This window comes from Geospiza fortis, unplaced genomic scaffold (genome assembly GCF_000277835.1).
Source record: "Geospiza fortis unplaced genomic scaffold, GeoFor_1.0 scaffold55, whole genome shotgun sequence".
Classification (NCBI taxonomy): domain Eukaryota; kingdom Metazoa; phylum Chordata; class Aves; order Passeriformes; family Thraupidae; genus Geospiza; species Geospiza fortis.
In genome coordinates, this window is record NW_005054308.1 from 3,784,288 (window position 1) to 3,792,996 (window position 8,709).

Genomic DNA, 8,709 nt, shown 5'->3' on the forward strand with positions numbered 1-8,709 from the left:
TCTGTTTTAATTCTGGGTGGGAAATAAAGCACCCAGGGGGCAGCCCTGGGAGCAGCTGAGTTTATTGTGAAACTGATAAAGGAGGGTCTCAGCCTGGTGTGGGATGAAGGGGAGTGATGCTGGTGAGCAGTCAGAGACACTGCAGGTGCTCAGAGTCCCTGCCAGCTCCCTTGGCAAGGTGGTGTGCCACACTGCCAGCTCACTATCCAGAAATTCATGGTGTGGGAAAATGGCAGGAGTTTCTGCTCCAAAATCCCACTTTCCTTTCAGCTTTTAGGTTGGGTGTCTCTTACTTGGTACCCAAGCACCCTGGGAGATGCACATGGGGCCAAAGGAAGGGCTCAGTCTCCACCCTTCCAGAGAGGTGGTACTGGCAGAAATCCTGTCTGTTCTCACCCCATGCAGGACAGAAAACTTCCCATTGCCATTACTTTTAAACCCTGTCACTCCAAATACTATGTAGAAAACAAAATGGAATTTTTCATCAGCAGGAGAAGTGGGGACCTTTGGATCTTATCCCCATTAATGTTCTCAGTCACAAGGTTTCTTAACAGGACACCTTGCTATTCTTTGTCACCACAGAGTCCATCCTCAAGCTCCCTTGAATGCTGCATCTCTCCCAGTGCACAGGTTTGCCAAGCTATAGTCTGTCATGCCTGAGTGACTTTTCCCTCAGGAATCGCTGGTCCTGCTGTAGAATGGATCCATCTTAGACCTTAAATCACCTGCAGGAGGGGCTTGACTTCTCCTCTCAAATCCTAGCTGAGTACACACACCACACACAGATTCCTCAGCAGCTCCCTGTGTGTGCAGCACCCTCCTGCCACACCTTTAAAGTGTCACTGGGTTTTCCTTTCCCTCCTCAACACGAGGGACCAGGCTCCCCAGGGCCAGGACGGGCATGGTGGAGCATGAGTCACGAGCTCTCCATGTTTTGGCTTTGGGAACAAGTTCCTGAGTCTAATTCAAACCAGACAGTGCAAAAGAAATGTGGCTTTGAACCTCTGCAGATGTGTAGGCAGTCAGGAGGGGCATCTCTTAGCAAAGGAAAATGTTTTGTCTCTTTCCTAGTTAATACTTAACCAGGAATTAAGCGGGAGTTAAGCATTAGGAGCCCCCAAAGAAACCAGGAGCACTCAGTGTCACCCAGCGAGGCTTGAAAAAGCAGTTAAGGCATTTCCCTGCTCTTGGGTAAGTTGTCCCTGAGCTCTTTGATGCACTGCTACAGATCTAACAGTGTCAGTCTGGGCACTCACCTGCTGCTCTTCCACACCTACCTTCCCTCCAGGTATGGCTTTCCATAATCCTGCCCAATGGCTTTGCCCAAGGGCTGCTCAAAGCCTTGATGTGGATCTGGCACACAAAACCAAGGAAACTCAGACCTGAGCTTAGCTCTGAGCTGTTGGGCATCAGCACTGCTGGAACAGCCCCAGCCCTTGCCTGTGACTTGTGACTCTTGTCTGCTGTCCTGTGACTCCTGCTCAGGCTCTCCATGGTCAGTGTCTTCCTGTGGCCACAGGGATTCAGCAGCATCCCAAACACACAGATACAAGACAAAGCAACTGAACTGTGGTCAAATGCTATGGCTGTGACAAGAAGCTCGATTTACAATTCCAGTTTGGAAAGACCAGCAATTAAATCCATTTTCTGCATAACTGATGAGAAAACTCTGGCTACCTACCACTAAGCTCTAAATAAGAACCTGGCTTAGAAAGAACTTTACCCTTCCCAGGACAGGGTGCTCTGTGGCTTTGGGCTGTAGTTACTTCTCAGTCTGTGCCCATTAGCTTGGATGGGCATTACCTGATTCCTGATTACCTGATTCCTACCCATTTTTTCTAATTCTGTTTTAACAGAAATAAGCACAAAGGTTCTATTCTGCCATTCCTCTCCCAGACTCCATGGATTCCTAGGGAATGGCAGGACCAGAGCAATGCCAAGAGTCTGTTTGGTGGGGTTTTGTGGAGAACACCACGTGGGAGCAGAATGCCATGTCCTGCAAGGCAAGGCTGACTCACTGCAGAGCAAGGCAAACACTGAATCATGGGCACGCTGGTCTGCACCAGCCACAACCAAACACAGCATTCCAGAGAGCTCAGAGCAAGAGAGCACCAACAGCTGGAACAGCAAGACAGGGGAAAAGGAGCAAGTTACAGACCTAACTGCAGCTGCCCACTGCAAATTGGGTTATTTAAGGTAAACTGGGAAGTCCCTGAAGAGCAAAAGGAAAATTGCTGGCCAAAGCACAGTGTGCCAGGTCACTGCTGAGGTGGCATCATTCCTCCTTGCCTTGGGCACTGGAGCTGCAGCACTTGAGGATCTGGTCTGGAACTTTTATTGCATTTAGGAGCAAATTTGATCTGGTTTAGGAGTTTTCCAGTGAAATCCTTCTTTGCTGGGAATCGTTGATTCACTGAATGTGAAACTTCAGCACAATGAAATCTTTCTTGTTCTAACCTGGGTGGGACTTTTGGTAAGAGACAGAGACAATCACAGCATAGCTCACACTTGGACTGGAGGAACTGAGGTTGGTATTTTGGGCTGGATTTAGGCAAGGGGAAACTCTCTCATCCCTCAGGTGCAGCTTGGTGCTTTTCCCCACCTGAGAGATCCAGGAGATCACACAAGGCTCTGGGAGGACTCAGGCAGTGCAGTGAACTCATGCTGGGCAGTTCCTGAGCTGGCTGGCTCCTCACAAAGCTCCAGGTGGTTTCTGGAGTCTGGAGAAGAGGTTGAGTTGAGCTGGCTGGCTCCTCACAAAGCTCCAGGTGGTTTCTGGAGTCTGGAGGAGAGGATGTACCCTAAGCTGCCACCCAGTGCTCTATGGGGCAGTCATGAGGCATCCCTTGAGCACACAGAACTTGCTGGGGATTTAGGAGGAAGCTCACATCTGTTCTTGGCTCCACAATGAAGAGAATTAACTTGTCAGCTTTAATCAGGTTTTGACCTTTCCTGGCTGCAATACTGGAATAACTTGATTAAATCCTCCAATGGATTAAAATTCACCGTGCCTATTTACAGCCTGCTTCTGGTTCTTTATCACAAAAGCAATGACTATAACTTCAAAATTTCCATTAGACCCTTAAAACTGGATCTTCCAGGAGGACTGAGGCTCTGCTGTAGTGGAAGCTGTGGTTGAACCTACTCACATGCATGCAACAACACACAGCTCAGGCTGTAGCACAATGCCAGGCTCAGAGACAAGAGCACAGTGCCCAGCAGCCTGGGCAGCCACCTCTGAGCAATTCTGGGCTTGTTCACCCCATGGATTGGAGCACATGTCTCTTGTTGGGCTGGCTTACCCCTTACAGTCCCACCCTTTGGTGACTGGTATGTGCCACACACTGATCCAAAAGCAAAGACTTGTGTTAGTGCTCTGAAACAGCTTCACCCACCAGGGATCTATTCATAGATGCACCCTTGAGTTATCTCCTTCAGCCCACACCTTTCTGGAAACCTTCTGTTATCTTTGCTATTTTCAACCATGTCCAGAATTTAAATGTGTGATGGTGCAGCACCAGCTCCCAGCCCTTTCTGTGGTGGCCCCAACACCTGCCTGCCTTGCGTGGGTGTGGGACAGCTCCTGGTCTGGCCCCTCCCTGCTCCCATGGCGCTGGGAGGATCACAGAAGAGTTTGGGTTGGAAGGGACCTTTGAAGATCACCTAGTGCAAGCCCTGTGCTGCTGCAGCTCAGCCCTACAAGTGCTTTGGCTACTGCTGTCAGGCCAGCAAATCACAGCATGGTTTGGGTTGGAAGAGATCTTAAAGATCACCTGGTTGCAACTCCCCTGGGCATCTTCCACCATAGCAGGCTGCTCACAGCCTGTCCAACCTGCCCTTGAATGCCTCCAGGGATGGGGCATCCACAGCTTCCCTGGGCAATCTGCTTCTCCACTCAAATAAACTTTGAGTAAACAGACACAGAATGTGTGTACAGATAATAGACACACAACCTGTATATAATGGACACATAACCTGTATATAACTGTATATAACTATACAGATAATAGACACACAACCTGTATATAGCTGTATATAACTATACAGATAATAGACACACAACCTGTATATAATTCAGTACTGTAATGCCACTGCTGCCTCTGGCAGCTCCACCCATGTGCACAGGGCATGTTCACATCAGTGTGGCCTTTCAAAGCATGGCACAAGGTCTCTTTGGCAATGATTCCCCATCCTTCTGTAACCATGAGCTGATGGGATGCAGACATCTGTAGGCTTGTCCTCCAGTGGCTGCAGTTGCTGCTAGCTCAATCTGGCAAAGACTCTGGAATTTGTTCTGTGTTTCATCTGTTGGATTTTAATGAGGATTTTTTCCCTCCATCACTCTACGTTTTGCACAGACAGATGCCTTGCATTTTATGAGCCTTATGTAGAAAACCTACCACTAGTGTAAGGTTGTAGTGTAATGATGTTTACTATAAACTCCATCCACATTCTTCTGGTTCTAGTAATTTGTTTCTGGAGAATAGATATCCATGTCTCTGGCAGTCAGATATGTCCTAACTGTGTCACACCATTACTGTAGGAGCAGAACTGCTGTCGGAACTTGCAGCAAGCCTGTGTTTTTATTTGTTCAAGGGTGACTCTAATTGGAACCTCCTGCAGCCACTGAAGCCAGGAGCCTTTTGGCTTTAACACAGTTTGCTGAAAAGGCTAATGCAATTACTTACGTGAACTAATCTGTAAAGGATGTTTTTCTGTTGTCTCTGCCTTAATTGTTTCCAGCTTATGGCATGGAAATGTTATTGGCCCTGGGAGGCCAAGGGAGGAGAAGGGAAAGAAGAAATGTCAGAAGCAAATGGAAGATTTGGATGAATATAGGAGCTACTTGGAGTTTTTCCTGCTACTCCTGAATTCATTAAATCATGGGAATAAAGGTAAAGCTATTTAAATCACCCTTGGTAGAATAGTTCTTGGTCTGCCAAAGGGCAATTGAGAACTGCTCTGTAGCTGCAAAACTTTCTTAAAACAAGTCATGCTGATCTCCAGGTGTCTCTTGCTTGTCCTCAGCCGCTTTTCTGTTGCTGGTGCAAAGAACTGGCTCTAGCAAAGGTGTTTGGGATTCCTCTCCCTCAAGAGAGCCACAAGCAGGCTGGCCCAGGTGGCTCCTCTGGCATTCTGTGAACTCCCTCAAGCTGATCTGCTGCTCTCCATCTCTGGGTGTTTTTCAGGAGAAAAAACTTGCAGAGAAGATTTGTCCATTTTCAGCACTTGTATTACTTGAGTAAGAGGGGTCTGTGAGTGGAGCCTGGAGCATTTGAACTCCCTGTTTGTGAAGGGGATGTTGGAAGCAGTGTCTGACTCTCCCGTGTCTCTGAAGACTCCAACCATGCATGTCAGTGCTCAGACCTGAGGGCAGCTGTGCTGCAGAAACGTTCCCAGATCAGAATGACTCATTAGCAGAGGCTGGGCTGAGGCCATAAGATTTTGAGTCCAGCTCCTCTTGTCTTGTCTCCAAGAGCCAGGCTGTTCCAGAGGCTGCAAGGGCTGGATGACCTTTGCTCATTAACTACCACACGAACATCTCTTCCCAGCAGTAGCCTTCCACATGCTGAATTACTCACTTGACATCTAAATTTTAATGGAAAATGTCTTTCTTAATACTGAAAGCTATTCCCTTCTCTTGTTCATGTCCAAACTGTAGCCTTTTGGATAAGCTCCTGGCTGGTTTCTCCAAAGCAACCATCTCCTGCAAAGGATAAGCAGCTAATGGAAAGAGAATGTTCTTTTGAAGCACTCGGAAAAGGAGGTCAGGAGGGCTGCACACAAAAGTGAAAATTTTAATGACAGGTAAAGAAACTAGAGTTTCTCCTTGGAAATGCCTATTGCTTTGCACTGGCTGTTCTTTCCAGACATTGAAGTGTCTCCTACAGGAGCAGGGCAGGGGAGGTAGCTGCTGCAGAACGTTGCTTGTCACTGTGTTTTGCACATTTTTGTGCTGTTTTCTGGGATGGTCTCTCATGCTACCTGTTCCTTTTTGCTGTTTCGTTTTGAAAATTAAAACAACTTGCTGTATCAATGCTCACAGCCCAGTGCCATCAAAAATGGCAGTTTTGCTAAAGAAAATATAAGCAAGTTATTTGCCTATTTACATGGGGTTCCTTCAAGCATGTCAAGTATTACAGTTGTGGAAAGACCACAGCAGATTTAATATATTCAGACTGTACATTGACAGCCTGGGGATTTCAGAAAACATTTCCTTAAATTTATTGCTGTTTCAAGCTTTCATTCTGTTTGCAATATTTTGTGTCCAGGGCTTTCCTTTGCAGCCAACTCACCATGCACAAAGTTGTTTTAGATATGCTACTGTACTGTGATCCACTCTAACCAACTATTAACCAATGTTTCATAGCAAGTAGAAGTGCCTTTGCTTGGCCCTGTAGAATCAGGACTGATTTCACTGAGCCTCAACCCAAGAGCTGTCAGTTCCCTCCCTTCAGATGTGGCTAATTTTTAATTAAAAATATTAATTGATGGCACACTACTTGAATAGTAATTCTTGGTCAAAACCAAAACCAGGATAGTGCCACTAGGTACCAAACCCATTGGGATTCCTGGCTATTGCTCTACCATGTGCCTTTGTTTTCCTTGGTTGTAGTCAACGTGTTAAGTTCTAAGCATGACCCTAAGTTCTTGAAGAAAGCATTTAACTCTGATTTTAGTCACAAAATATTTTGTTTCTATTGCAACCAAAAAGCTCAGGTCTTTGCCTGGGCCCTGTGGTTTTCAAAGACTGTGGCTCTCTGTGTGGTTGTGTTATTCCACCATGCAATCTGGAATGCTGATGCAGATGGAGAGCCAGGCAAGGGCCATGCCCCCACCAGCTGGCTCCTGATTTAACATTTCTAGCAATCACTGGTGGTGATGTTAAGGCACACTGGAGCCTCAGTCTCTCTGGGACTGAACTGTTCTGGAGTCAGCACTGACAGTCTCATCAAGAAATCCTTCAAAAATCAACTACAAATCTCAAGTTTCAATCTCTTTATCATCTGTTAAACATCAGCACAAATATGTGTCTGTTGCCATGTAATTAAGATTATTTCAATTTATTCAACAGTATCGGGACTTGGTGGACTTTCTGTTACTCCACTGAAAAGTGGAACAACCTGGGTGTGGGCTGGTAAATGGAAAATGTATTCTCTTAAATCCTTTAAATCCTTCCTCTGCCACAGTTCAGCAGCACCATGTACATAATAAACTGTGGGGAGAAATTGAGCTCCAGTGTGGACAGATGTAGGTCTCTGGGCATCACCCTCTCTGTCTCTTCTTGTGGAAAATAGCCCAAAGTATGAAGCTCCTCAAGTTTTGGGACGTTTATTTTGGGCTTCTGTTTCTCCTCTGGACCCTTTCACATTTTAATAATGGGTTTTTAGCTTTAAAGGCTTTTCTTCAGCTTGTCTGTCCTGCCATTAGTGATCACAGATTGAAAGTGCCTCTGTTCTTGTGTGATGGTAGAAGAATTATTTCTGTGTTCTCCTCTGTGCATTCAGTTTCTCCTACAACCTCCTGGGTTTTTTGCCCTGCAGTTCCCCCAAATCACAGTGAATTTCAGGGTTAAAGAAAGAAGGACTCTTGACCTTTGCTATTCTTCTGCTGTACGGTTCCACACAGACTGAGGAGCTGTCCCTTGGCACGACCTGCCCTTGTAGTCCCTAAACTTTCAAACAAGAGGTTACAGCAGGAGAAAGTGAGGAGAGAGAGACAAATGAGGCTTCCTTTAAAATAAAAATAAAATTAATGGGATGCTGAGAGGATGTAAAGATAAATGCCTAATCTCCCGGCACTCTTAGAATTCCTGGGGCTGCACAAGGTGAATAGAGAATTAAAGATGAATTTAGACATTGGCCTCCAGGATGGATTTCTCTCTTGAAGGTCTTCTGGCTTCTTCCTCAGTTTAACAAACCTCCTTGCAGGCCTATTTCATGCAGCAATAGTCTCTCCAGCTAAAAGTGAGGCCATAACCTTCTGTAAGAGTTGAAAGAGATGCAAAATAAGGTTATTTCTGCAAACCTATGCTGGTCCAAATTCTGCTGAAATTACAAGTATTTTACAAGGTTTCAGTATTTTGTTTCTATGTATTTCTATAGTTCTGTTCCCTGCCTCGTGGAGGAATTAGAACTGTTAAAATATCAAGGGACTGGGATCCTCCAGTCTTCTCCTCTAGTAAAATGATCCCACCTTTTATATGACATTTGAATTGTCCAACCTTTTCCTATGATGTGAAAAACATGTTGACAATAATGAAATCTGCCTAGTTTCTGCAGGAATTATTGCTTGAGTTTGGTGCCACGGTAAATTCTGGCATGCTTTTACAAGGAAGATGTCTGGAGTTTCATTTATAGAAGAAAATTAACAATAAGCATGTAAGACAGATAAGAAAAGCTCTGCTTGCTTTTGAGCCAAGCAATTAAAAAAGAGGAAGAATTGTAAATGAAATCTCTCCAGCTATCTAGATTCTAATTTTGTTGCTATAAATTAATTTAATTTAATGGAATTTTTCAAAACTGAGAATTACATTTAAGGTGGAAAAATGAACTGTCATTCAACTATTCTTTTAAAGGTAATATTACATTTATATTGATATTTTAATATGTTTTCCTCCCTCAGAGAAAATCTGAGCTCTTGTTTTTCAAGGAGAATTTAATTTTTAACACCAAGGGGAAGCTGATCCAGGAAGGTGACAGGATTATA